Genomic DNA, 24,864 nt, shown 5'->3' with positions numbered 1-24,864 from the left:
CCGAAAGTGTGATAAGAGACCTTGGGGGACACAGGTGGACAGTAGTCTCTTCTTTGATAATCACATCGCCACAGTAATCACGAAATCCTTCTATGTGGCACACCTCATCACAAAAGGATTCTCATGTAGGAATAAAGAGGTCATTCTACTCATCACTCATTAGACCCATTATAGAGTACAACGCCCCTTTTGGTATGTACCTCACAAGACATCTACAACAACTGGAAACGCCGCAGAAATACCTCACAAAAGGAGGATTACTGGCCTCAAACAGATGCCCTACGCAGACCATCTCAAAAAACTCCAGCTTTACTCAGAGGTGACCTCTGCCTAACATACAAAGCTATGTCAAACCCAGAGCTGTTGGACATGCTCCACTTAAAGAAATCCCAATCCCTCTGAGCTGCACGTTCTAGGGACCTTATCCTTGTTGCCACAATAAACAGAACATGCTGGAGGGATAGATTCCTGTCCCAGAGACTTCCCATACTGTGGAACAAACTACCTATCTATATCAAACAAAGCTCCTCATTAGCACTCCAAGAAAAATCTTGATGATTGGATGGGAAATAGGAAATTTACCCTGGGGATCACCTCTGTGGCTCTGCTCGACAGGGGCACAGGAAAATAATTTTCTTGGCCAGGGTACCTTTTTGGCTAGGCTTGTATAAGACCTAAGGCCGATAGCATACTACTTACCTATGAACCTATGATAGTAGAGAAGGGTCGCGAGAAACCTCTGGAGGACCACAAGCAAAGTGCCAAATTTAACAAACAAAACATGTGCATCTATAACCATTAACAGTAACCATCGCTATGCGTCAGTACACGATGAAGCACTACACACAAAGTGCAAATGCGGGGCTTAAAAAAAACAAAACCATAACAAAACAAGAAAATAACCCACACAGGACTCTACTCACACAAGGGTGCAGAAAGGCCTTCACCAACAAGGGTGGCTTAAAGTTGATGCTCAGAAGTTACAAAACAGAGACACAGAAAATAACAAACTTGGAACTGGGCAGTACTACAGCTGAACTAGTACAGTGAACAGTAAAATGTGACAAAAAATAGTTCAGACAATTCAAACAGTGGAATGCAAATACAAATTAAAAGTGCAACATTAGAGCAAAAGCAGGCAGTTAGTTGAAAGCAATGGATGCCTCAGACATTTCAGTATGTCAGTGAAGAGCAGGTTTTAGTGTTCAAGTGATACCAAACAGTCTAAATTCAGCAAGTCTGAATCTAACTTACTCTATAAAATGGAGAAGTACTAGAAATTCAAAGTGCATAAAATCAGTTACAACAGCAGAAAGCAGTTTAAATAATGCAGTAATTCACCAGCAATTCCCAGCATAGAAGGGTGTAGGCCATAGTCTCCCACCACAAGAGTCTAGACCACAAACCTTCCTAATGTAAAATAACTGGTTTAGATGTGCAAGTGCTTAAGCCAGAATGCTTAAGCCAGAACTAAGACACTTTAGAATAACAGGCACAATAGGCCTTCAACCGGCAATTTCCAGTTAGAAGGGTGTAAGGCTATCCTCGAGGTCCTGCCACAAGAGTTTAGACCACAAATCATCCTAATGTAAAGTAATAGGTATAGAACCCAAGCGCTTACACCAGAATAAAGACACTTAGAATAACAGGCACAATAAGCCTTCACCAACAATTCTCAGCTTAGACAGGTGTAAGCCACAGTCTCCTGCCACAAGAGTCCAGACCACAACCATAATTCTCATCCATACCGAATATATCGGTTTTTATGGGTTTGAGGTCCAAATAATGGGGTGCCATGATTCCAGAGTGACACCCCTTAATTTCCGAATTTTCCGGCTTTTTCTTTTTAATTTTTTTTTCAGACTGACATCATCGCACAGAGGTGTGCACAGTGACGTCAGCTTCGTGAGCAGCCTGCCAGGCTATCGGAATTTGCTGAGGGCTGCTCTGGGCTGAGTTTAGTTTGCAGGCCTGCAACAGAGTAGAGAATGAGATAGGGTCTAAAGAAAGGGGTGGGACAGATGAGCCAGAAGCCTGAGCAATGAGTAGCGGACTTAACCGGTAAGAAAAAAAATGTACACACCTCAATGTAGTCCATATACGTCCAGCTACACCACTGTTGAGGTGCCCCATAACAGCCGGGTCAAAATTAACCTTTTGGGACCTGACTCGAGCCACTGTTACTTAGAGGGCTCCTAAACTTCAAAATCCCAACGAAAAATAGTATAATATGCAAGTAACAACAACAAAAAATACATATGTAACAGCTGACTAACGTTGGTTAATTAAAAAAAACATACGGGAAGGCAGCAAACCAGAATCAATCCTTGTTATGGTGAAATATTCAGTGATTTCTATTTTTGGTTACTAATACTTAGTTGCATCGTTTGGAAAGCAAAAAAGGATTCCCTGGTTGGGCGTAGCGTTATTATTTACTTTATTTATTTATCATTTGTTGACCGTGAAAGTCCGACTAGGTTCCACAGAGCCTGTTTTCAGCAGAGGCCCGGGGAGAAATGCTCCAGATGCATGTCTTTGGAATTATGGAATGAAATATTACCGTCTGATGACTCACACAAAACTTGTAAATTAAGTTCTCAGTCGTTTTTCTGCTTTGAAAAAGCTGTCCTGCAGATGACATAAAGTGACTAACGCATGTTAAGAGAGATTACCCAGCTGAGAACAGAATGACTAGCACTCTACCAGATTGCAGTCTCACTGCAGTATGTACACAAGTTTTTGGTGTTACTTTGGGACAGAGCAGCAGTGTAGCACACCAGCTAGAGTTCTCTTTAAAATTCTTAGAAAATAATTAAGCAGTCTTTACATCAGTAACTGTTTTTTACTGCTCCCAGCCCTTCTGCCTGTAGCTGTTTGTTTATACTTGAGTGGAATCTTTCTCTTTTTATGTGTTGTTGTGTGTGAGGACTTTTACACTGACAGCTGAGGTTTGATGCTCCACTCTGCTTAGTCATGGTGAACTCATAGTTTCCCTCGCTATAGATAATACATATCACCACTATGGAGGAGGCAGCGCAGATCAGATTGATACCAGTTTTGTAAGTACACTGCTTGTAATGATTGCATATCTCTTACATACTTAACCAAAGGGCTGTTGCATATGTGTGACATGGTGTGCATTTGTAAATGTGCTACCTGCCTGTTTTACTAAATCTGTTCGTGGAGAGAAGGGTGCTACGTTGAGAAAAAGGAATAATAATAAAAAAAATGGCCAAGTCAAGACATTGTGTAAAAATGTGTACGTACTTAAATAAACTGTGGTATAACGGTAGAGGGTTTTCAAGAGTGTAAGCAGATGCCCACACATTTGTTACGTCATAGGAAGTTAATCGGCCATCCCATGCGTATTTGAACTTAAAATATTATACACGCTATTTTTTTTGGTGTTGTGAACATTTGTTTTGCTATTGTGCAATGTTGACTGTCCTAATACAGAAACAAGTGGAAGTCTGGAATATTCCTTAACTCTTCAAATCTTGTGTTGGACACTATACATATTTGTGTAGAGAGTACTGCTTATTTCATAGCAGCAATAAATCAGTGAATTTTGCCTCCACTGAAATTAGGCACTTACTTGCATTTATGTTGATGAAGCAATACAACTTTTTTTTATCTTTATCTGCCTCTGTACTGTTTTATTCTAATGGACAGTAGGATATACATATAGTCTTCACGCTGGAAGTTGGATTTAATTGACCTGCATTTTTATGTTGTTCTTTTTTTGGAAGTTTACTAGTTATTTTTGTGTCAAAACAAATTTTTTTTTAACCCGACTGTTAACAACAGCTACTTTGAGTAATGATTATTACTACCTTACATCGGGATTACTTATTTTGAAGGCATGTGTTGCAGAACCCATGAACCTTCTTCATAACTGTTAGTGTGAAAAAAAAATAGTCATGCTTTGAATTTCTGGTCTTTGGATGTGTAGATTCTTGTGCAAGACATGTCTGTATGCACACTGGTCGGGTTATGGCAACAACTACTTTATTTAAGCATTAGTGTGTGTGTGTGTGTGTGTGTGTGTGTGTGTGTGAGTGAGAAACAGCTTTTTAATTCAAATGTTACACTCAGTAAGCAGGGTGGTTATGGCAGCAGCTATTTTATTTAAGCATTAGTGTCTGGCTTCCAATGAATGGGAGTTTCAAGGGCAGAGAAGTTTTAATGCCAAGTCTATTTTCATTCTAAGACTATATTGCTTTGTTTAGCAGATGTCTATTAGTGTTTGTGCTATAAAATGTAGAATAAGTTTTAAATGAAATCCAAATAATCATTGTAGAAGTAAAGCAGTATGCATATTCCAGAGTTTATGGTAAATGGGGTGAAATAGCCAAGTAATGAGACATTAGAATGGCTGCAGTGCAGGGGGACCCTGGGGCCATATTTTGGTTGTCTGTTCTTCAGTTTGCTTTTGAAAGTTGGTTTCCCACAACTCCACTGAAGTGGGTGGGGTTACATAATTAGGTATGCAAATTTTATGTTAATCAGCACACAGATTTGTACCTATTTTTCATGGGCCTTTGTCCAGATTTTTGATATTTTCAGGTTGATAAGTATGGCCCCAACCCTCCCAATGTAAAGTAACTGGTTTGGAGCCCAAGTTCTTAAACGGGAACTAAGACACTTAGAACAACTGGCACAATAGGCTGTCACCCAGCTCAGAAGGGCAGAGGCTACTCTTTCCTTTCACAAGAGTGTAGAACACAAACCTTGCTTATGTAAAATTACTGGCCTAAAGCCCAAGTCCATTAACCAAAACTAAGAGAGAGTAAAAATTACAATTTAATCAGGCTACTGACAAGCAGTAATAAATGCAGCAGAATAAATGCCAACTAGACACAAAAACAGTAAACGCACTTGAATAAAGTTTATTTTTTTAAGTAAGTAGGAAGGGAGGAAACAGAAGATAATTCAAAGTTAAGAAACTAAAGGACACAAGCAAGGGTTTAACTTAATTTCTGAAGATGTATATAGCTTTGTGTTTGTTCTATGTTAAAAGGGGATTGCGGTGTTTTGAATATGTATTTTTTTTTAGGATTTTCATTAAAACAAAGAGTCTTGAAACGTGACATATGTTCAAAAGGAGAAGAGAAGAAACAACTGTATAAAAGATCAATGATCATTCAAAAAACCTGCCAAGTATAATGGGTACAAATAATAGCTTTTTAACAAGATGGCTAAGCAATCCATAATATCTTGGAATGTAAACGGCTTTATGGGAATAGACAAAAAAGGGAGTTGTTGTTTGTCTTTCAGCTTTTCCCAGTTAGGGGTTGCCACAGCGGAACTCCAGTCTGCTAAAAGGTTCATAGGTTCATACTGGGCTATCTGCCCTAGGGCATTTATAAGCCTAGCCAGAGTGTGTTTGGCTTTCGCCACCCATTTTAAAATGAATTTTGCTATGCCCTTTTTCGAGGTTAGTATACTGTGCCTCTGTCTAACAGTGACACAGAAGTGATACCCGGGGTAAACCCATGATCCCCCATCCACTCATCAAGATTCCTCTTGAAGAGAGGAAATGAGGGACTCTGCCTAACCTGGACTGGGATTTTATTCCAGAGTGAAGGGAGCCTCTGGGTTATGAATCTGTCCCTCCAGCATGTCCTATTTATTTCAGTGCTGAGGTTCAAGTCTCTCGAGCGCATAGCTCGATGGGATTTAGAATTTCTGAGGTGCAGCATGTCCATTAATTCTGGGTTGGACATGGTTTTATACATCAGGCACAGATCGCCTCTGAGCAGGCGGTATGCCACTGAGTAGAGCTGGAGTTTCTTTAACCGGGCAGCATATGGCATCTGTTTGAGCCCTTTGATCCTCTTGGTTAGGTACTTTTGGGGTCTTTCCAGTTGCTACAGGTGTCTGGTAAGGTACATCCCAAAAGGGGCATTGCACTCAATTATGGGCCTGATGAGGGATGAGGAAAGAGGCACGATGACCTCCCCTGATCTAGATGTGAATCCATTCATGATTAGGTGGGCTATATAAAATGTTTTTCTAACCACTTTGGCCACGTGGTTGTCAAATGAGAGATTGCTATCAACTTGGGTCCCCAAGTCCCAAATTACTTCTTCCGTACTTAATGGATTACCACCCATGTGGTAATTTGTGGGCACTTTGTTTTTGCCAAAGGGGATGACTATACACTTTTTGGTGTTTAGCTTGAGGCCACGGCTCTGGTACCAGTTGTCTGTTTCTATGAGGCCCTTTTGGAGGATGCTTGTGTCGGCTGGAGAGTCGATTATAGCGCCCAGTTTGCAGTCATCTGCGAACTTGGTCAGCCACAGTCCTTCCGTGTTTGCCTGTACCTCCGAGAAATATATACCGAACAGGAGAGGTCCCAGGACTGAGCCCTGTGGGATGCCACTTGTAACTGGTTTGGAGTCTGACATGGCTCCAGCAATTCTAACCATGTGGGTTCTGTCCTTGAGCCAGTTTGCAACCCATCTAGTGACATAGGGGTTTATATTTAAGCTGGTGAGCTTATCTATAATGCCCGAGTGGGGTATTGTATCGAAGGCTTTTGCGAGGTCGAGGTAGGCTATGTGGACCACCTTCCCCTCGTCAATGGCCTTGGTGACTGTTTCAAAGAAATCAACCAGGTTTAAGAGGCAGGATCTGCCCTTAACAAAGCCGAACTGGGTAGGATCCAGTGTCTGTAGGTCCCCAATATCTTTTTTTATGAGGTCCATGATGATCCTTTCCATAGCTTTGCAGACCAAGCTAGTCAGGCTTATGGGGCGATAGTTTCCAGGATCCGTTGAGGCACCACCTTTGTGGAGAGGGACCACTGTTGCTGTACGCCACTCTTTGGGTACATATCCTGTGGTAAGGCTGAGATTGAACAGTAGTTTTATGTTTGGGTTTAGCTCTTCTTGGAGTTCATGTAGGACGCAGCCTGGGACACCGTCTGGTCCCATTGATGCTGTGTTTTTTTGCTTTGGAGAGGGCGGCTCTTACCTGAGCATCTGAGATGTCAGGGGGGCAGCACTCTGCTGGGATAGATATTTGCCCTTTTGGTGGGGGAGGGAGAAGTTTGCACTGAACCTGTCAGCTAAGATGTTGGCAATGTCTGTGGGTTCGGTGTATTTCTTGTCATTTTGGACTAATTCTGAGCATATCTGGGAATTCCCACCCAGGTTCCTAACATAACTAAAGAAAGCCTTGTGATTATCCTTAGTGTCCTGTGCAATTTTTCTCTCGAAGCTGGCCTTAGACGATTTTACGAGTGCCCGTAGTTTTTTGCTAACACTGATCAGAGATGCCTTCCCTTTTTTGCATTTTGCTCTATCATGTAGTAGCTTCCTCCTTCTATTATATAGTTTGTTTATGGCTGGGGTCCACCAGACAGGACGCCTGCCTTTGGAGGATTGGGTCTTGGTTTTATTTGGGATTGCATGATCCATGCATTCCTGAAGGTGTTCATAGAATGCATTTATAAAGGATTCTGCGGTCTGGGCAGATTTTCCACAGGCCCGGGCTTTAAGGATTCCACCTCGGTTTTGAGGAGTGTGAAATTTGCTTTAGAGAAGTTTTTCACTGTGGTTTTCTGGGCAGGGGGTGAGGTCGGGATGTGAATATCCAGTGAGATTAGTTTATGGTCTGATCTTACCAGTGAGGGATACACTTCTGGTCTGGAGCACAGAGTCCCCATGTTGGTGATGATCAGGTCCAGTATGTTTTCCCCTCTTGTGGGAGTGGTAACAAGTTGTTCCATAGCATTTGAGTTTATAAATTCTAGGAACCTTTGAGCTAGGGTGTTGGAGCTAGAGTAATGCTCCCAGTCTATGTTTGGGTAGTTAAAGTCGACCAATATAATGGTGTTTGGAGAGACCTTCATATTTTCCAGTGTTCTCAGGAAGGCCGAGTGGGGTTCCTGGGTTTGGGAGGGTGGTCTGTAGCAGGCTATAAACTGGAAGGCAGTTTTACCCACTGTTAGGTGCACATGGATAGTCTCTGATGCTTCGTGCTGTGCCACCAACCTGGAGGTGTGGGTATCTTTGACGAATATTGATACTCCCCCTCCTTTTCTGGTTCAGTCCATGTTTTGGGGCCGAAAAGCATGGTATGAGGTATAACCTGGTAGTGCTGGACTGCTCTCGGGAGCCTTGAACCAGGTTTCTGTTACTGCACAGATATCGATGTTCTCCATGCTAAGGAGAGTTTCGAGTGCATGCATCTTGAGGTTTAGACTTCTGGCGTTGAGTAGCATTACTCTTAGTTTCTTATCCCTTGCGATACCTATGGAGGTGGGTTTGTCTTTCGAGCCTTGCCTAAAAAAGGCATAATGGGGGTAGCAAGAGCCTTTGCCAATATCCGAAAGCCCAGGGGTGACAGGTGCAAGCCATCCCTAGCGAAGCATCGTGGCTTGTCGAGCATGTCATCCCAGACTGACAGGCATTGGATCCCCTTGGAATGACACCAATACTTAAGCCAATTGTTGAAATTGATCATCTTGTCTTCATATTGTGGCATCATTCTTGGTGAGGGTAAGATGCTACTCAAGGTCAGGGTCATACTGGCCTGGGCCACATGCTCAGAGAGCTCCTCTATGTCTCTTTTCATGTAGTCCAGGGAGGTATGTCTCAGGTCATTCACACCAGCATGGACAATGACAGAGTCATATTTGTACTTGCCTTGGAGTGACCCGAGTGCTTGTGTTAGGTGGTGGATCCTAGCGCCCGACAGGCAGCTCACTGTGACCTTCTCCTTGTTCAGCCTGGTGAGCGGGACGTCAGTGTGCCTGACGACAGAGTCACCTATTACAAGTGTATCAGGTGTGTTGTTTAGCCTTAAGGGCTGTGACTGTTTGGCACACTGGCTTTGTGAGCTATGTGTTGCACGTGTTTTGTTTTGGGGTAGCGGTTGCTAGGGTGTCTGCTTTGGAGGTCTCTGCTGCTTAGGCAGATTTTTATTTAGAGCCTCTGAGCATGTTTTTATGTGTTTATGTGTTTGGTTTGCTGTCGTGGTAGGTCTATGTGAGACTGGAATTGTAGTGAGTGTGGTTTCCTTCCGTCCAACCTTCAACAAAGGCACGCCCATTTACGCATGTCTTTCGAATGCCCATACAACCGTGGGGAGGACATGCAGACTCCACACAGAAGGCACTCCCCACACTCTAGCCGAGAATCGAACGGGAGAACCTCTTGCTGTGAGGCAACAATGCTACCGCTGCACCACCATGGCTATAATAGACAAAAAGGGAGTACTGAACTGTATTAAGAAATACAGAGTGGAAACAGCAATACTGCAGGAGAGACATTCGGAAAGAAATGAGCATGTTCAGCAGAATATCAGGGAGAAAAGAAAAGGGGAGAATTATACTAATTGTTAGAGGGGCTCTAATAGTAATAGAGGAAGGGGAAAAACAATGGAAATGGAAGATGGGTGGTAGTAAGGGGCTACTGGCAGGGGAGGAAACTTCAAAGAATTTGTTTTCCTCAGGTCGATAGCAATGTTGGAGGTGTGATGAAGGAGTAAATGAGAACATGTGTTTTGGAAGTGCAGGGAGTTGGCAAATTTTAAAAATACCCCTATAAAGTCTCTGTCAGAAATACTTTGAGAGCAAATGGCAGTGATGAAGGAATTTTTTTTGAGCTGGGACACAGGATCTGCAATACCAATATAATAATCTATGTGTGAGGCAGTGAGCATTATCAGAGAGATAAAATAACCGGAAGAGGGATCTTTAGAAAAGGGAATGAGAAAATTACACAGAAATAAACAGAAGTTGAATGAAAAATACATGCAGAATAATGTTCAGGAGGAAGAGGAATGAGGTTTAAGGGAAGTAGAAATTCAGCAATTTATGTAATATTGGACTGATGAAAATGAAAAAAATTTATAATGAATGTAAATGGAACAAAATTAATAAGGCTTGTTTTTCTTTTCTGTTAATGAATATTTGCCTATGTCTTACATGATAACTTAATAAAGGTGTTTAAATAGCACAGGAGTTGGATTTAAATTAACCTAACTAAAGAGATGCCACACCGGGGACCTTTGGAAGGTCTAACAGTCATACCTCTGAAATAGAAAAAGGAAAAGATTTCAGAGGGCCAGGCTAATCAAATGAGGGCCCTTGACAGACCACAAACCCACCTCTTACTGATGCAAGGCACCCAGCCAGAATACAGGGCAACAGAAACTCTTATCTAAGCAGGACCCAGCCAATGTTAGGCTTAGAAGGTCAGGGTCAGGATCTTAACAGAGATGGAGAGAGAGACCTGACATAACAGATAGCCACTGCACGTCCCACAACTGCAGAGTTGTGTGACAAGATTTTGGAATAAATCAACCAATATACACAGAGTGGAGTTTTGTACCTCCTCTAGGCATGCAACATCCCAAACTGTTAACTACAGGTGACAGGTATTAAAACAGTACAAACAAAAATATATCAATACCATGACTCACCACTGCAAATTAAGATGCTGGAATGAGGTTCTGGATCCAAATATTTCTTATGTAAAAAAACAAGAACTTGAGAGTGGATATCTTGCTTCTTTCTAAAAATCTGGAACAATGTTATTTAATCTTACTATTACAGGGTAGCGCATAGTCTCACTGGTTAAGATCTTTGTTTCAAAGCCCCATTGTTTAGGATTCAATCCTGATCTCTAGTCACTGTTTGGAGTTTGCATGGGTTCTCTCTGTGGACATGTAGTATATGAGCACTTCAGCAGACAATCTACCAGCATTTACCAGTCCTTTAGGCACAGGTCATGGATGAAAAGGGCCCAAGACCAGTTAATTTACCTGGTTAACAAATGCAAATTAAAACTATGCCATATATTCACCCAACTCCAACATTACTAGGACCCATAAATTCCTTGCTAGTGGTGACCGAGCCCTAGAAAACAAACTGCCACAAAGCACCAAACGTTTAAAGCATTAGGGAAGGAAAGAAAAATTGGCAAACACACCAGCCACTCATTTACTCAATTCTAGATAAGATTTTCTTTAGATAAATTTTAGCTTGCCATTGGAAATGTTTTTCACAGATCTCATCAAAATGCCAATATTCATGTCTAGTGAGAGGCTAGTCTTTCCTCTAATAATCTCCGCCTCCACTGTAATCACATTCCACTTCAGGCAGATCAGGAAAGCAGAACAGCTTAAGATACCTGCTAAATGTTTTAAAGCCTTCATAAATAATCTCTGCTATCCCTGTAGCCTTCCATAATCCAATGTTAATACAATTTTCTAACCATTTCCATTCATATTAGTACCATTTCTGTCTTTCTACATACTCTCTTGGTTAAGAATTTGAGCTTGCTCCATCTGCATCCTATTTAGACTCAAGTCCGTGAAGTTAATCAGCAAACCTGTTCATCAGCAAGCCCCCCCCCCCCAATTCATTACACAAAGAAAATCTTATGATGACTTATTTTTTCCTGGTTTGCCTGCTCCGACATATTTAACAAAATAAATGAAAACATTTACACAGGAAGAAGTTACCTAACAAAAAAAAAAATGTCAGATGCTTCACAGCAGCAATTGAGTGAATTTCCTCAGCTGTTCTGAAAGGGAGATACATAGGTTCATAGGCGTGTACTAGGCTAATGGCCCTAGAGCCTTTACAAACCTAGCCCAAAAAAAAAAAAATTGCCCAGGCACCGTGCCACCCAATGCTAGTTCACTAGGGCAACTGGAATGATCTCATAGTTCACAATGCTCAAACGAATTAAGCAACTACTACTTGAAAGCTTAACCACCACTGTAATGTTCTTCAATAGATCAGCTGAAATACCAAAGAGGAAAAAAAAACTTCTAGTAGAAAACTAACTTCTAAACAGAAGTAGCCCTTGTCATACATGAAACTCATGTATGACTACAGATAAACAAATCAGCAAATAAAAGCTTGGAAAGAGAAGAAAAGACACGTTCTTACGTTGAATAATAAAGCTGACAGCTGTTTGATGGCTTTTGTTCTGCGGTGAAACTTCCAAGTATCTTAGTATTGTTCATGGTCCCTTTATATGTAGGGATTGGAACTGTTTTGGAAAAACAAATAGTTTGCTCGGAAGGGCATAAATAAAATTACACTTTGGCTGCTACTACTAATGGATACTTATGACTGAATGCATACACCCGTGTACTACTCCATTAATCAGGATGCTTTAGGCAAGAATGCCTCGGACAGAATCTTTCATAGCATGGAAGATAAGTTACAGACCGTCTAGAGGAGCGGTCTTAGGTATATTTAAGAAAATGAGGTTGCCGAGCCCAGCTGTCCTCTTAGTGATGAGGCTCTGAATCCCCCCCAGAAGAATCAGATGTCTTGTCAACAGACTGAAGAAGAAGGGGGCTTAACATTCTTGGAGTCTTTGAATAATCAAAGCATTTGCACGGTTTGTGTTTTAAGTAGTCACTGAACGGCATGAAATGTTACTTAAAACTAACTAAAAAAGACAGCAGTGTATGCATGTAAAATCAATGCAGTGACATGAGCTTAAGGGAGAAAGAGGCATGCTTGATGTAACTTTTACAGATGAGCACTGCATTGTGGGATACCTAGAGGCAGACTAAACAATCAGTAACTTCAAGATGCCAGACCTCATGTGGTCAGACTCAGAAATTATGTATAAAAATATTTAAAAACCTGTAAATAGTCCTGGAGTGGTGTTAAAATGTAGATAACACCAAACCATGATGAAATAAACATGTTTTCTGAGTCTGTCGGTGCGGTTCTCCTTTAACATACACTCAAGACTCTGATCAGCAAGCAAGCCAATCACAGACCTGTGCAAGAGATGCCCTCCTTGTTAAGATTAAGGCCTCATACAATGTGAACATTATTTAATTGTTGAAACACAAAATGCCACTGGAAATCCAGACCAGTTATTAAACAGAGACAAGGTGCCAATACAATGCAGACACTACCAAGAATGTCACTGTATTGTAATTTCTATATTTTTATGGGAAGGAAAATATATGGATGTGTTTTATGTAGATAAAACTTGTTAACTATATATCTGTTATGTACAAATGATACATATACGTTTATATATATATATATATATATTACACACATACATACATACACACACACACACATACATACATACATACATACATACGCACACAAGTCTACTTCTCGTTCGAAATGGCACTTGTTCGAACAAGAGAAGATCTCGAACAAGAAAAGATAAAGACCCACTTTAGCAAAAGTGCACTTTCGCAAAACTCACTTTACCGCTCTCAGACTGCATTTGCTCACTTAGTATATAAAGGTAGCGAGGGTCCGGTAAACAAAGACAGCTTAACAGGGGCCTGTGCCCCCCCCCTCGCTACTTATATATACTAAGTGAGCGAATGCAGTCTGAGAGCGGTAAAGTGAGTTTCGCAAAAGTGCATTTTGCTAAAGTGGGTCACGATCTTCTCTTGTTCAAACAAGTGGTGTAATTTCGAACAAGACAAGTAGACTCTATATGTATGTATGTATATACACACACACACACACACACACACACACACACACACATGAAAGAGAGAGAAAGAGACAGGTCACTTTCAAGCATACCAAGGTTACCCATAGGTCACCCTGGGAAGTATATATTTTCATGGAAGAAATGTAACAGTTTCATTGCCTTCTGTATTTTACACACATTATATACATTATATATATATATATATATATACACACACACACACACATACACACACATTATATACATACACTTGTGTGTGTATATATATACATATATATATATATATATATATATATAGACACACACACACACACACACACACACACACACACACACACACACTCTACAAAAATACAGGACTAGATGATTGCATTGTTGACTGGACTAGATGATTGCATTGTTGACTGATGTTATACCAGGCATTTTTTTTTTACATACTGTATTTTTTACATGCAAATAGTACTACATGTTTTGCACTGTTAACAGACATTATGCATATCACTGTTAAACAGTCAGATACACAATTACTTTGCATTGCTTAAATAAGGAGTAAAAAGCACTAATCACAATAAAAGATGCAAACCATGTTTGTACCACTGTTTCAAACCAGTTATTGAATGTTATCTGTTGAAGTGCTCTTGAATTAAAGCTTTTGCTGTAACTTAAAACTGCTTTTAGCACTGACAAAACTATATATTGCTTGGTACTTAGATCTGGTAAAGCTCTAAGAAGACCAGAAGAGCTCATCTCGTTGTAACTTAAAATGTTATTTAAAAAAGCAATATGAGCTTAAATCCAGTCTTTTTTAACAAAAATACAAAGTGATCTTTGACACAGATCTTCCTTAAGAATTTCGGACAGTCTATTACATGCAGATACCAATGGTAATCCTTCCAGTACAACTATTATCCGCTATATGTATGTGCATCTTATATAGGTTTGCTAATCAGATACGTGATCCTTTCTTGCCAGAACTCAGGCCACAAGGCAGACACAATTATAAACTACTTAAGAAAACATAACAGTTGTAAAATATACAATGCAGTTATGAGGCAGTTTGTCGTCATATCACAAAATACCAAAATCTTCAGGCAGACAGCCTAACAACAGCAATCATTTTGGACTGAATCTAAAATAATCAAACCCTAAAACAAAACTAACTGTTTCAGCTTGTCAGCCCTGCTTCCCAAAAACTCCTAATTTTATACACCAACTTTGAGACTGCACCAGAGTGAAAACGACAACGCCCCTGCTGCAACACAATCTTGTACAGAAAGCAGGCTGAAACACTGGAACAGAAAGTTCACTCTTATTCCCAACCATGAAAATAGTTTGCTATTATGAACAGAAATACTAATATATACGTACATGTACACACACACACACACTAATATACATATATATGTATGTATATACACATACAAACACATATATGTATGTATATGTGCACACACACATACTCACATAGAACACAAAATGTGTATGACTGACACACAGATGTAAACAAACTTTCACATACACGTGCATGTTATATACACATACGAACATACTATGCAGTGTGCAAAAAAAAAAAAAACACCACATACATATCTAACATACAAAGAGTGCACAAATAAAAAAAATATATAACTAGTGAAAAGGGGGGTGCACAACAGTGACTTAAAAATATCTAAGAAAACAAGTCCTTCTCCCACAGCTGTTGGTGGAGGCACATTTAACAGGATGGGAATGGATGAAAGGACATACTGCTGGTTTCTAGCTAAGAAAAGTAAAAAGTACACAAGTTTTACCTAGCAATTTTCATCCAGTTTTTTATCACTAGTCTCTTATATTTAATTATATTATGCCAAATTCTGGATTAAACCATAAATAAAGTAAACTGATACAGAATTCAGAATTATTTTGTTAACTGTTGCAATACAGTCCATCACACAAAATTCCAAAATTCATAATGAATTCCATTCTCACCCACTTCGTAGTGCTGTGACAATACAGTCAGAACAGAAACGATGTAAACACTCTTTTGTTGTCATAGTGTTTTTTAACATGTCCAGACAAATAGGACACATCAGTTCACTATGTAGGCTACGGGGTGAAACAGCAATCTCTGTGCCATCCATTATTGCTTCCTGAAGAAACAACGACAGTTTAGAGATTAAATAAACAGAAATGAATATACAAAGTTATGCTCAACAAAAGAGTAAAGTATTGCTAACTCAGTACTTACCTATGAACCTATAAAAACTTTGAAGACATAGTTAAATCTACCTGAAGCACTGCTAACCAAAAAAAGTAACACTAGTAAGACTAGTGTTACATTTAGTAAGTAGTAAGACTAGACATAAAAAAAATCTGAAATAGTAAGTACAGTTTACAGCAACACTGTTAGAAAACTACAGACATGTAACCAGTCCATTAAACAAAAAATGTCATTCAAATATTTATTCAGCCAGATTGAGATTCAAGGAGGAATTTATCCTAGCTAGCAGACTAACAATAAATATAACAGTACAAAATACAGTGCAGTGGAAACGTACACAAAACTATTTATCTTGCTGCCTAGAATGTTCCTTAACCAGTTTTAATTTTAATCAACAATTGCACAATAAATACATATTGTTGTACAGCATCACAAAAAAAAGTTCATTTAAGACCTATACTTGAAGTGCATTTGTGCAAGATAAGGATTACAAAACACTAGCAAAAAGGTTGCAAGTAAAACTGTTATCAAGCAAAGATCTAATTTTTGCACAGAATGCCAGGGGAATAAAATCAGCAAAGTCCATGTACCTGTGGTGTCCTGTGAAGTTCATACAAGCTTAGTTCCCAGGTTTTGCTGGGATTCTGCACATTAACCGGTGCTGCCATTGTGATGACTGGACTTTGGATACTTTAAAAAGAAAGGCTGCCAAAGTAAGGTAAATGGGTTAATCTACTCAATGACATTTACTTAATATAGTGTACCATATCCCAAGGAAAAGAACTAAACAAAAACTATATGACATCAGAAAGGAATCCAACAGCACTTCCCTAAAACATGCACTAAAAGGTAAAATAAGTAAGAAAATAAAGTTGGAGAGGCTAAGACAAGATTGCTAGTAATCACCCCCATGACAACTACAATGCAATTAAGGGAATGCTTTAGATGGACGCATTTATTACCGCATCACTTGAGCAGAGGACAGACAACCTTATGCAGTGTATGTTCTACAAAATTGTGCAGTGAATAAACTAGCACAATGGGCATTCCCTGGGAAAAGAGACTTGTGACAAAAAAAAAAAAAACAACTACTTGAATACTACGTACACAGTTCATAACACAGCTTTACAAATAACAGAAGTGCATGACAAAATAATTTTGTGAATGGGAAAAATAGCAAAACAGCAATCAAATGTACTTTTTTCTCCACCACCTCCTGAACAACATACATGTGCTATAACGACATTAAGTCTCTTCCAAAATAAACTCCGGGATATAAAAACAAAATAGCAGGATTCAAGAATACACATAAGAGTGGACTCCACCGAACTGTTAGTAAACTAAACTGTAGAATGTCAAGTCTAACTTTAATGATGTGTTTATCCTCTCAAACACCGTGACTACGAATTAATGATATTCTCTTCAGTTAATGCTAAGTCAGTCCACATGTACTCAGGGGAACCAAGCTTTTCTTTAGATCGTTTGATAAAGTGACAAAATATGTCACTAGTAACACCGATCATATCAATTGCTGTTATTATGCAACATTTGAAACAGAAAAAAAACATTCTCAATGTCATGGAAATTTGCTAAAAATCGCATACACATAACAATTATCACACTGCATTAACTTCCAGTACTTTTACTTGCAACAGCCATATAACCATCGCAGTGGTAATAACAATACATTAAATAATTTAATCTACCCCTTCCTCACTTATGAGGCACAACCAGTCCTTCTACCTAACATAAACTCATGTTGTGCCATAACGTTCACCAAATGGGCAGACAAAATTCTAACCTGCGTCCCATCAGCCCAGTATTTTGCTTTTCGAAACTACAACATCTCTATTGGATTGCTCGCTATTACTTCAATGTAAACACAAACGGCATCAATCACAACGCCATCTTGGAAAAAGTTTGCAGCAGATCTTCCGGTTCGACATCATTTCCTGGAAACGTAGTAGTAGTAAAGAGCGGGAGGGTAAGTAAATGTTTGTACATGCTTCTTCTTCTGCGTTAGTGATCTGAAAAAGTTGCGCTTTACAAAAATTATTGCCTGTGTAACATTTTCATGGTGTTGGGGAACTTTGCCTATCGTTTCATACATATTAAAAGTAAGTTAGGACAACGCAGGAGTTTTTTTTTATGTAATTGAAGAGTTTGGGGAACTCCACCCACCATTTTATGAAAAGAGTGAACAGAATTGCTTGTCTGCAGCCAATTTAATGTTGTAAATCACGCTTGGGAAAATACTGAAGTAAAACTTTCGTTGTACTTTGACAACGCAGTTGCTAATGTATTTTGCTCGTGTTAAGGTTTATGGCTGTAGCATGAAACTGTGAGTTGGAAGATACCTGTGTCTGACTTTAAAAGCGTGCCTCGTATGAAGACCTCTTACTCTTCAGCTTGAAGTGTATTATTACAGAATGCTTCAGTGACATGCCTAATATACCGCATTCTTAACATTGCGGATTTTTGTGTTGCAAGCTAAACGCACACCATAGCTCTGGACATCTTGGTACAAAAACATGGACAAAGCCCCCCCCCCCCCATAGGGTGAAATATTAAATTTTGTTATTATAAACTTAGAAAGTTGCTAAAATAAAAGTATTGTTTTAACCTGCATTTTCTGAAGACCGTTAAGTCTGAAGCTTAAATCTCTGTCATTATTTAGTGAATTCAGTCCTCGGTGATTTGCCACAAAATTCCAGAATTCCACAAATTTTATGAGGACTAGACCAACAATAAGAGGCAAAAATCTGGACAAGTGAGAAGCATGCCGCACACCCCATCACAGATTTAATTAAAAAAAGTCTCTGTATTGTAACAAGACTCTGTGTTCCATATCACAAGGACTTCACATTTTTATAGATTTATAGATTAGTACTAGGGCTACTGCCCCTTTGCCATTTTTTTTTTAGACAATTATCCCTTGAGACTCAAACCCTGCACCTTGTTGTGTTTGTGGGCAAACACCTCAAGGGAAATAGCCCAAACCCCAACCCTATGAAACATTAAACGGTATGTGGAAAGATTACAGCAAGATGTTTACTTGGGAATCTGTCAAAGTAAGTGTTCCAGTTGACTGAAGATCTCTTACTTACCTACCATTGCTTGAAGTCATACTTTTTAACATTTTCACAAAATAATTTCACATCACCACCGGACTTGCCCCTTCCGTACAATATTGCTGATGATTAAACCCTAGTCTGCTCTGTCCCTTCATTAACTAAATTTAAGGATATCACTTAAGCTTCATTCACTGTTATTGATTCTTTCCTTAAAATATCTTAATTACTCGTCATCCCCAATAAAAACAAACTTACCTTTACCCCCAAAACCATTCCTTAATCAGAAACATACATTTCACATCACCTCATGCAACAACAAAATAATGAAAACAGTAAGCCACACCAACTACTAGAAGTTATAATTGATAACTTTTAAGTTTGACCACCACATAACTTGAAGCAGTTAATAAAACTCATTGCCAAGCAGATGTTCTTCCCTGTCTTAAACGTCTGCACTAGTTACTTTATAGTAGCGTGGGGCCAGTTTAGATTTGTAACTAAATTCACAACCAAGGTTTCTTACAAAGCACATCATTGCCTGGCATTAAAATAACTAAACTGGCTTGAACCCCCATACCAACTGATTTACTCTCAAACTGGTATACTCTTCTCAGAAATACTCATCATTAAAAAATACTCTGTACTACTTATCTACTAGAGAACTTCACTCTAGCAGTAATCTCCTACTAGCTATCAGTAAATCATTCAGCACTGCTGAAAATTCCCTCTACTCCCACTATTTGTCAAAATTATGGAACAACATTCCTAATCATATTAAACAGGCTAAACAGATTCAAAATCTTCTTTAAATTGCTCATCCTGTTGACCTGGTTAGTCTTCCCCCAGTCCGTTAAATTGCATGAATTCAAACCTCCTCTCAATTCAGTAGTCTTTCTGCCTCCATATATAATCACAGTATGCATCCCTGTACTTTCTAACACCCATCTCCTAGCTATCTCTTTCTTCACCTTCTACCAAAAGACTTCCTCAATTGCTCATTTTCTCTCTCTCCCTACTTCAGATCTCTCAATTACTCCTCAATCCCAATAAAAGCAATAATACAACAATGTAGGGCATATGACTGACAGCTAAGTTTGTGTATCTTAAAAATACATTTAGATCGTCTAATCTCTAGTGAAATAAATACTTCTTATGCTAATAAATACTTCATACTCTTACTCTATATATATATATATATATATATATATATATATATATACATATGTGTGTGTGTGTGTGTGCGCGCATGTATAGTTAATGTTATTCTGTTACAAAAAATCAATTTATCACTGTAAACAGTACATTCTGCATCTCTAAAATTGTATATGTATAATATAAATGGAATTATGTATGTACCTGTGATGGAGCTTTTCTCCCCAGTCTATTTTAAATTTCATTAGGTAAGCTTAACCAACGCATTTATGATAAACCATATTTTTCTGTTTTTATTTGCTTCAGTATACTGCCGCGGTGGTGCAGTGGTAGCATTTTTACCTCACAGCAAGATGTTTTCCCATTTGATTCTCGGCTGGAGTGCGGGGAGTGCCTTCTGTGTGGAGTCTGCATGTCCTCCCAGCGGTTGGGTGAGCGTTCAAAAGACATGCATAAATGGGTGTGCCTTCGTTGAAGGTTGAACATCAAGCTGGCACCTCGGCGTTCGTGAATATCTACTGCCAATCATTAGCGGACCGGAGTTCTGCTGTGGCGACCCCTAACCGGGAAAAGCCGAAAGACAACAACATTCTGATGACTTAACTACAGTTTGCTGTCAAGTAAAAGCATCATTTTGAAGATGGATTTTATTTCAAAATGGTACTGTGAAATTTCCATATCCTTTAAACAGAGGGGAAAATCAGATAACTATGCAATATATTAATGTTTATGTACCTAAACACATTATAAATAGGAAAAGAACTTGGATAATAGGAGGACTTTTGGCTGGAGTTGAGTATCATTAAAAGCAGTGCTAAATCTGATGAAATAAAGTTTTTTTTTTTTTTTTTTTGTTAAAGGAATAACAATGAATTTGACCATAATTTACTCCATCAATTCCCTTGACTAACAGATGGATCAGTTTTATCCCAATGCAAAGAAAATAAAGTGTTGTCATATAGAAAGTATATTTTGTTATAGGGTTGCGAGTTAGCAAGGTATATTTCAGTTTTGTATATTCTGAATCCTTTTCTTTGAACCCAACACAGACAGCGCAAAGGATCCACAGCTTGTACAGGAAAAGAACACAAGTTTATTGTAAACACTCCAAAAACCAGGGTTAAGCGCTTTCATCTGCATGTACAGACTTCATCAGAACCCCGAACAACAGTTAGTTTTGCATTTAAAAAACTTTTTTGGCGCCAAAAATGATTGAAACAATTAAAGCAACACATCCTATAGAAGTCACTAAATACCAGTCATATAAATTATAAATTAAACTAAATACAAATTTTAAACACGACATACCCAACAACTAATGAAAAGGTGTCCGTTCTAAAAGACATGTATATATTTGGTGTGTGATAATAATATTAATAAAATAAAATAAACATTAGACATGAAAAGTCTAATGTATATAAAATAATAAGAATAAAGATGAAATAAAATATGAATAAACCCAGTATTTTAATACCATGTTAGTAAAATTGATAAATTTACTAAATAAATTACTGTAATATACATATTAAATGAAATGAAATACAATTGTTATATTGAATAAAATTTGATGAAATATAATATGATTTAGAATATGGTCAATAAATTAAAGGCTTGATACTAATAAAATCGTTGATACCAGGGAAACGGGTAGCATCCGTTAGAATTTGCCATCTAGCTTTTTTCATGGCAAGAAAAGCTTTCCAATTACCCCCAATGGTGAAACATCCACTTTATCAATAATAGAAAATTTGAAAGTGTGTGTGTCACCATGTGAAGAAATGTGTCTCTGAAGTGCATTCTTGGAGTCTCCTATTTTAATCTTGTAAAGATGTTTGTAAATATGTTTTTTGAGGGGTCTCTCAGTTTTTCCTATGTAATAGGCGGAACATGTCATACATGTTGCAATGTACACAACCTTGGATGTATTACAATTCCCAACCTTACTTTTAACGTAAGTCCTATTTAAATCGGCCAGCCTGACACCGTTACCATCCCTAATGGCATCACATTGCCTACAACATCCACATTTCCTAGTCCCACCATACTTTGGTTTGATACTAGTTTTAGTCTCAAGGATACTCTTGATGTTGGGTCCGGTCTTGAAAACAAAACCTGGTCTTTTTCCAAAAACGTCTTCCAAAACGTTGTCAACACAAATAGACCTCCAATGCTCACAGATGATGTTTTTAATAAAATGAACAAAGGGAGAGTAGGTTAAAACACAAACTCTTTGCCTATTTACAATGTTAGACCGGTCATTACTCTTATTTAAGCAACCAGTACCCAGAATTGGGGGATATTTAATACCCCATTCACCCTTGACGTACTGAGTGATATCGTCCAAAAGTGAAATCGGGTATCCCCTGTCAAGGAACAAGGATTTAATAAATTCAAGCTCCCTACACATTAACTCCTTGTGAGAAGACATGCGTGCTGCCCTGATACATTGGCCTTTGAAAACATTCTTAAAAACGTATCTGGGGTGGTTACTACTGTATTGTAAGTAATTGTTGGAAAAGGTCTCCTTCCTATAAATACTAGAAACGAACCCTTCCTCTGAGTGACTGATGTATAAATCTAAATAGGCAATCCCACTAGTGTCAAAATGATGGGTAAATCTCAAAAAGTCTGTGGTCTGATTGATGTAATCAATAAAGAGGGGAATCCTATCAATTGGACCATTCCATAAAATGAATAGATCGTCCAAATATCTAGTGTAAAAGACGATGTTGGAGAAGAATTCACAAGAGAAAAGAAACTTGGTTTCCCACTCCAACATCACAAGGTTGGCAAAGATGGGAGCACACGAGGCCCCCATTGCCACCCCTCTATTCTGCTTGTAAAATTCACCTTCAAATTGAATGAAATTATAGTCCAAGACCAAAGACATCATGTCCACCAGAAGACAAATGTGGTCCCAACTAAAGTCAGAAACGGCCCTCAAACTGTTGCTGAAAAATTCAAGACCTAAGTCTCTCGGGATACAAGAGAAGAGATCAACTACATCAATAGTCAAAAAAACCAACCCCTTTCTCCACAAGTCTGGAGACAACCGACCCAAAAATGACCAAGAGTCCTTGATTAAATGGAGTATCCTGTCGTAAAGGGGTTTGATCCACCTGTCGATGATCACCCCAATGGGGTAAGTCTTGGAACGACCACCAGAGACAATAGGCCTGAAAGGGGGCTGGGAAATACATTTGTGAACCTTAGGAATGCCAAAGATCGTGGCCAAAACCGGAAATTCAACCCTGATGAATTTGTGAGTATCCTTGGTAATCCTGTGGTCCAAAAGGTATTCATCAGTGGCTAAATCTATCCTTCTGTGACCAACATTGATCTCATTCAAAGATACCACCTCATAGTTACCAGAGTGTAAAATGATGTTGGTCATAGAATTGATGTAGTCAATGCTCTTAAACAAAACAATCCCACCCCCTTTGTCAGGTTTCATGACACGAATGTCCCCGTTGGAAATAAAAAAATCCAAACACGTACGCTCCTCCCTAGTTAAATTGTCCACTGGATCTTTAACTTGATCTTTTCTCATGGTTTTGGTGAGACCATAAATGTCTTGACAAACCATTTTTTCAAAATTCAACACCTGTGGGTGAGAAATGGGAATATAGGTACTTTTTTAGATAATTTGTTGTTAGTAGTATATCCAGTAATTCCTGCTTCAAGTTGATCAACAACACCCTGTTTGAATTGTAAAGCTAGATTCAAACGTCTACAAAACAACTTGACCTCTTTAATGACATCAACTAAATTAAAATGTACAGTGGGAATAAACTTATTTCCTTTAATAAAAAGCTGAAACATATCATGTGTGATGTTGAGGTCTGTGTAGTTGAAAATGTTGAATCCATGAAAGGAGTGTATAATTTTCCCCTCACTGTGACAACAAGAATTTAGACCGTATTGAATGGGAGGATTGGACAAACCAAAAACAGAGGGTGGACTAAAGCCCCCTTCGCAGTCAATCGAGTGTTCCACCGAATCAATGGAAACTCTAAGATCTGTTGAAACCAGATCTACCACCTCCTGTTGTTTGGATGTTGTTTCTTGGGGGCGGGAAAAAATCTCCCCCCTTGAAAATTTGACTCATGGTCGGTCTGTCGATCTCCCTGAAACGATCTAGGTCTTCCCCCCATCTCTTTCCTATCCACCGGCCAAACATATGCCCTTTGGTTGTGATAAGAATCTAAGTCCCTTGAAATTTTCCTACTTTTCCTTAAAAAAATGTTTTTAGCCTTTTGATCGGCTGTGTTAAATTGTTTAATGTATAATTCATTCCATTGGGAAAAAGAAACATCATTAATAATCTCATGATTAATTTTCTCTACCTCATTAACTAGAAGTGATAATTTCTCATCATTAACCTTGATCAAAAGATTCATGTAATCAAATCCAAACCCATCAAACAAACTATTAAACATAGATTTCATATTGTCACTGTATTAAATTCCCAAGGGTAGTTTAAAAAATCGAAGTCCTTTGGGAACAATTTTCAGTGATAAACATCTAGACAAATAAGCGTTATCAGTTTTAAGGCTTTTGATGTTGAACAACTTCTTTCCCAAATCAAAAATAGTATCTTTGAGGCATCCCTTGGACTGACTACTAAGTCGTCCTTCATGCCTTCTATTAGTATGGTTATTGGTGGAACGAAACTCATAATCTTCAAGAAGGAAGTTTTCCAAACATTCATTACCAGTCATTCTCATGTCACCACGATTGTCTTCCAACACACACCCATTGGTGTCAAAAATTTTTTTGTCAAAAGGTTTTTTCTTGCCAGTTATAATGTGAGAACCACCCCCTTTGACCAACTTTGCACACTCAATCACCTTAGTGTTGCCACGTTTGAAATTGGACGTACCTGAATAGGTTTTGGTGGCCATTGGACGTTTGGGACGAGCCCCCAAACGTTCGACATCATCCCAAACCTGAAACACGCTGAAATCAAAAGTAAAGTCCTGCTCAT

At 38.8% G+C, this 24,864-nt stretch overlaps 1 protein-coding gene and 1 long non-coding RNA gene across 3 annotated transcripts in view; both read right to left on the bottom strand.

The window, feature by feature from the left end:
- HSD17B8 (hydroxysteroid 17-beta dehydrogenase 8) overlaps positions 1 to 24,864 on the bottom strand; it is a 147,453-nt gene that overhangs the window by 90,045 nt on the left and 32,544 nt on the right. The gene's annotated exons all lie outside the window — the stretch shown is intronic.
- On the bottom strand, positions 15,420 to 17,611 carry LOC122811613. Its single transcript, XR_006366274.1, has 3 exons — positions 17,453 to 17,611; positions 16,242 to 16,356; positions 15,420 to 15,580 (listed from the first exon to the last, which is right to left on the bottom strand). It is a non-coding gene; the product is annotated as an uncharacterized LOC122811613 (long non-coding RNA).

The sequence above is a fragment of the Protopterus annectens genome, chromosome 9.part0 (assembly GCF_019279795.1).
Source record: "Protopterus annectens isolate FY-2018-M chromosome 9.part0, PAN1.0, whole genome shotgun sequence".
In the NCBI taxonomy this organism is placed as follows: domain Eukaryota; kingdom Metazoa; phylum Chordata; order Ceratodontiformes; family Protopteridae; genus Protopterus; species Protopterus annectens.
The sequence above is the reverse complement of the archived record's forward strand: the minus strand, read 5'-3'. Positions and strand labels throughout refer to the sequence as shown.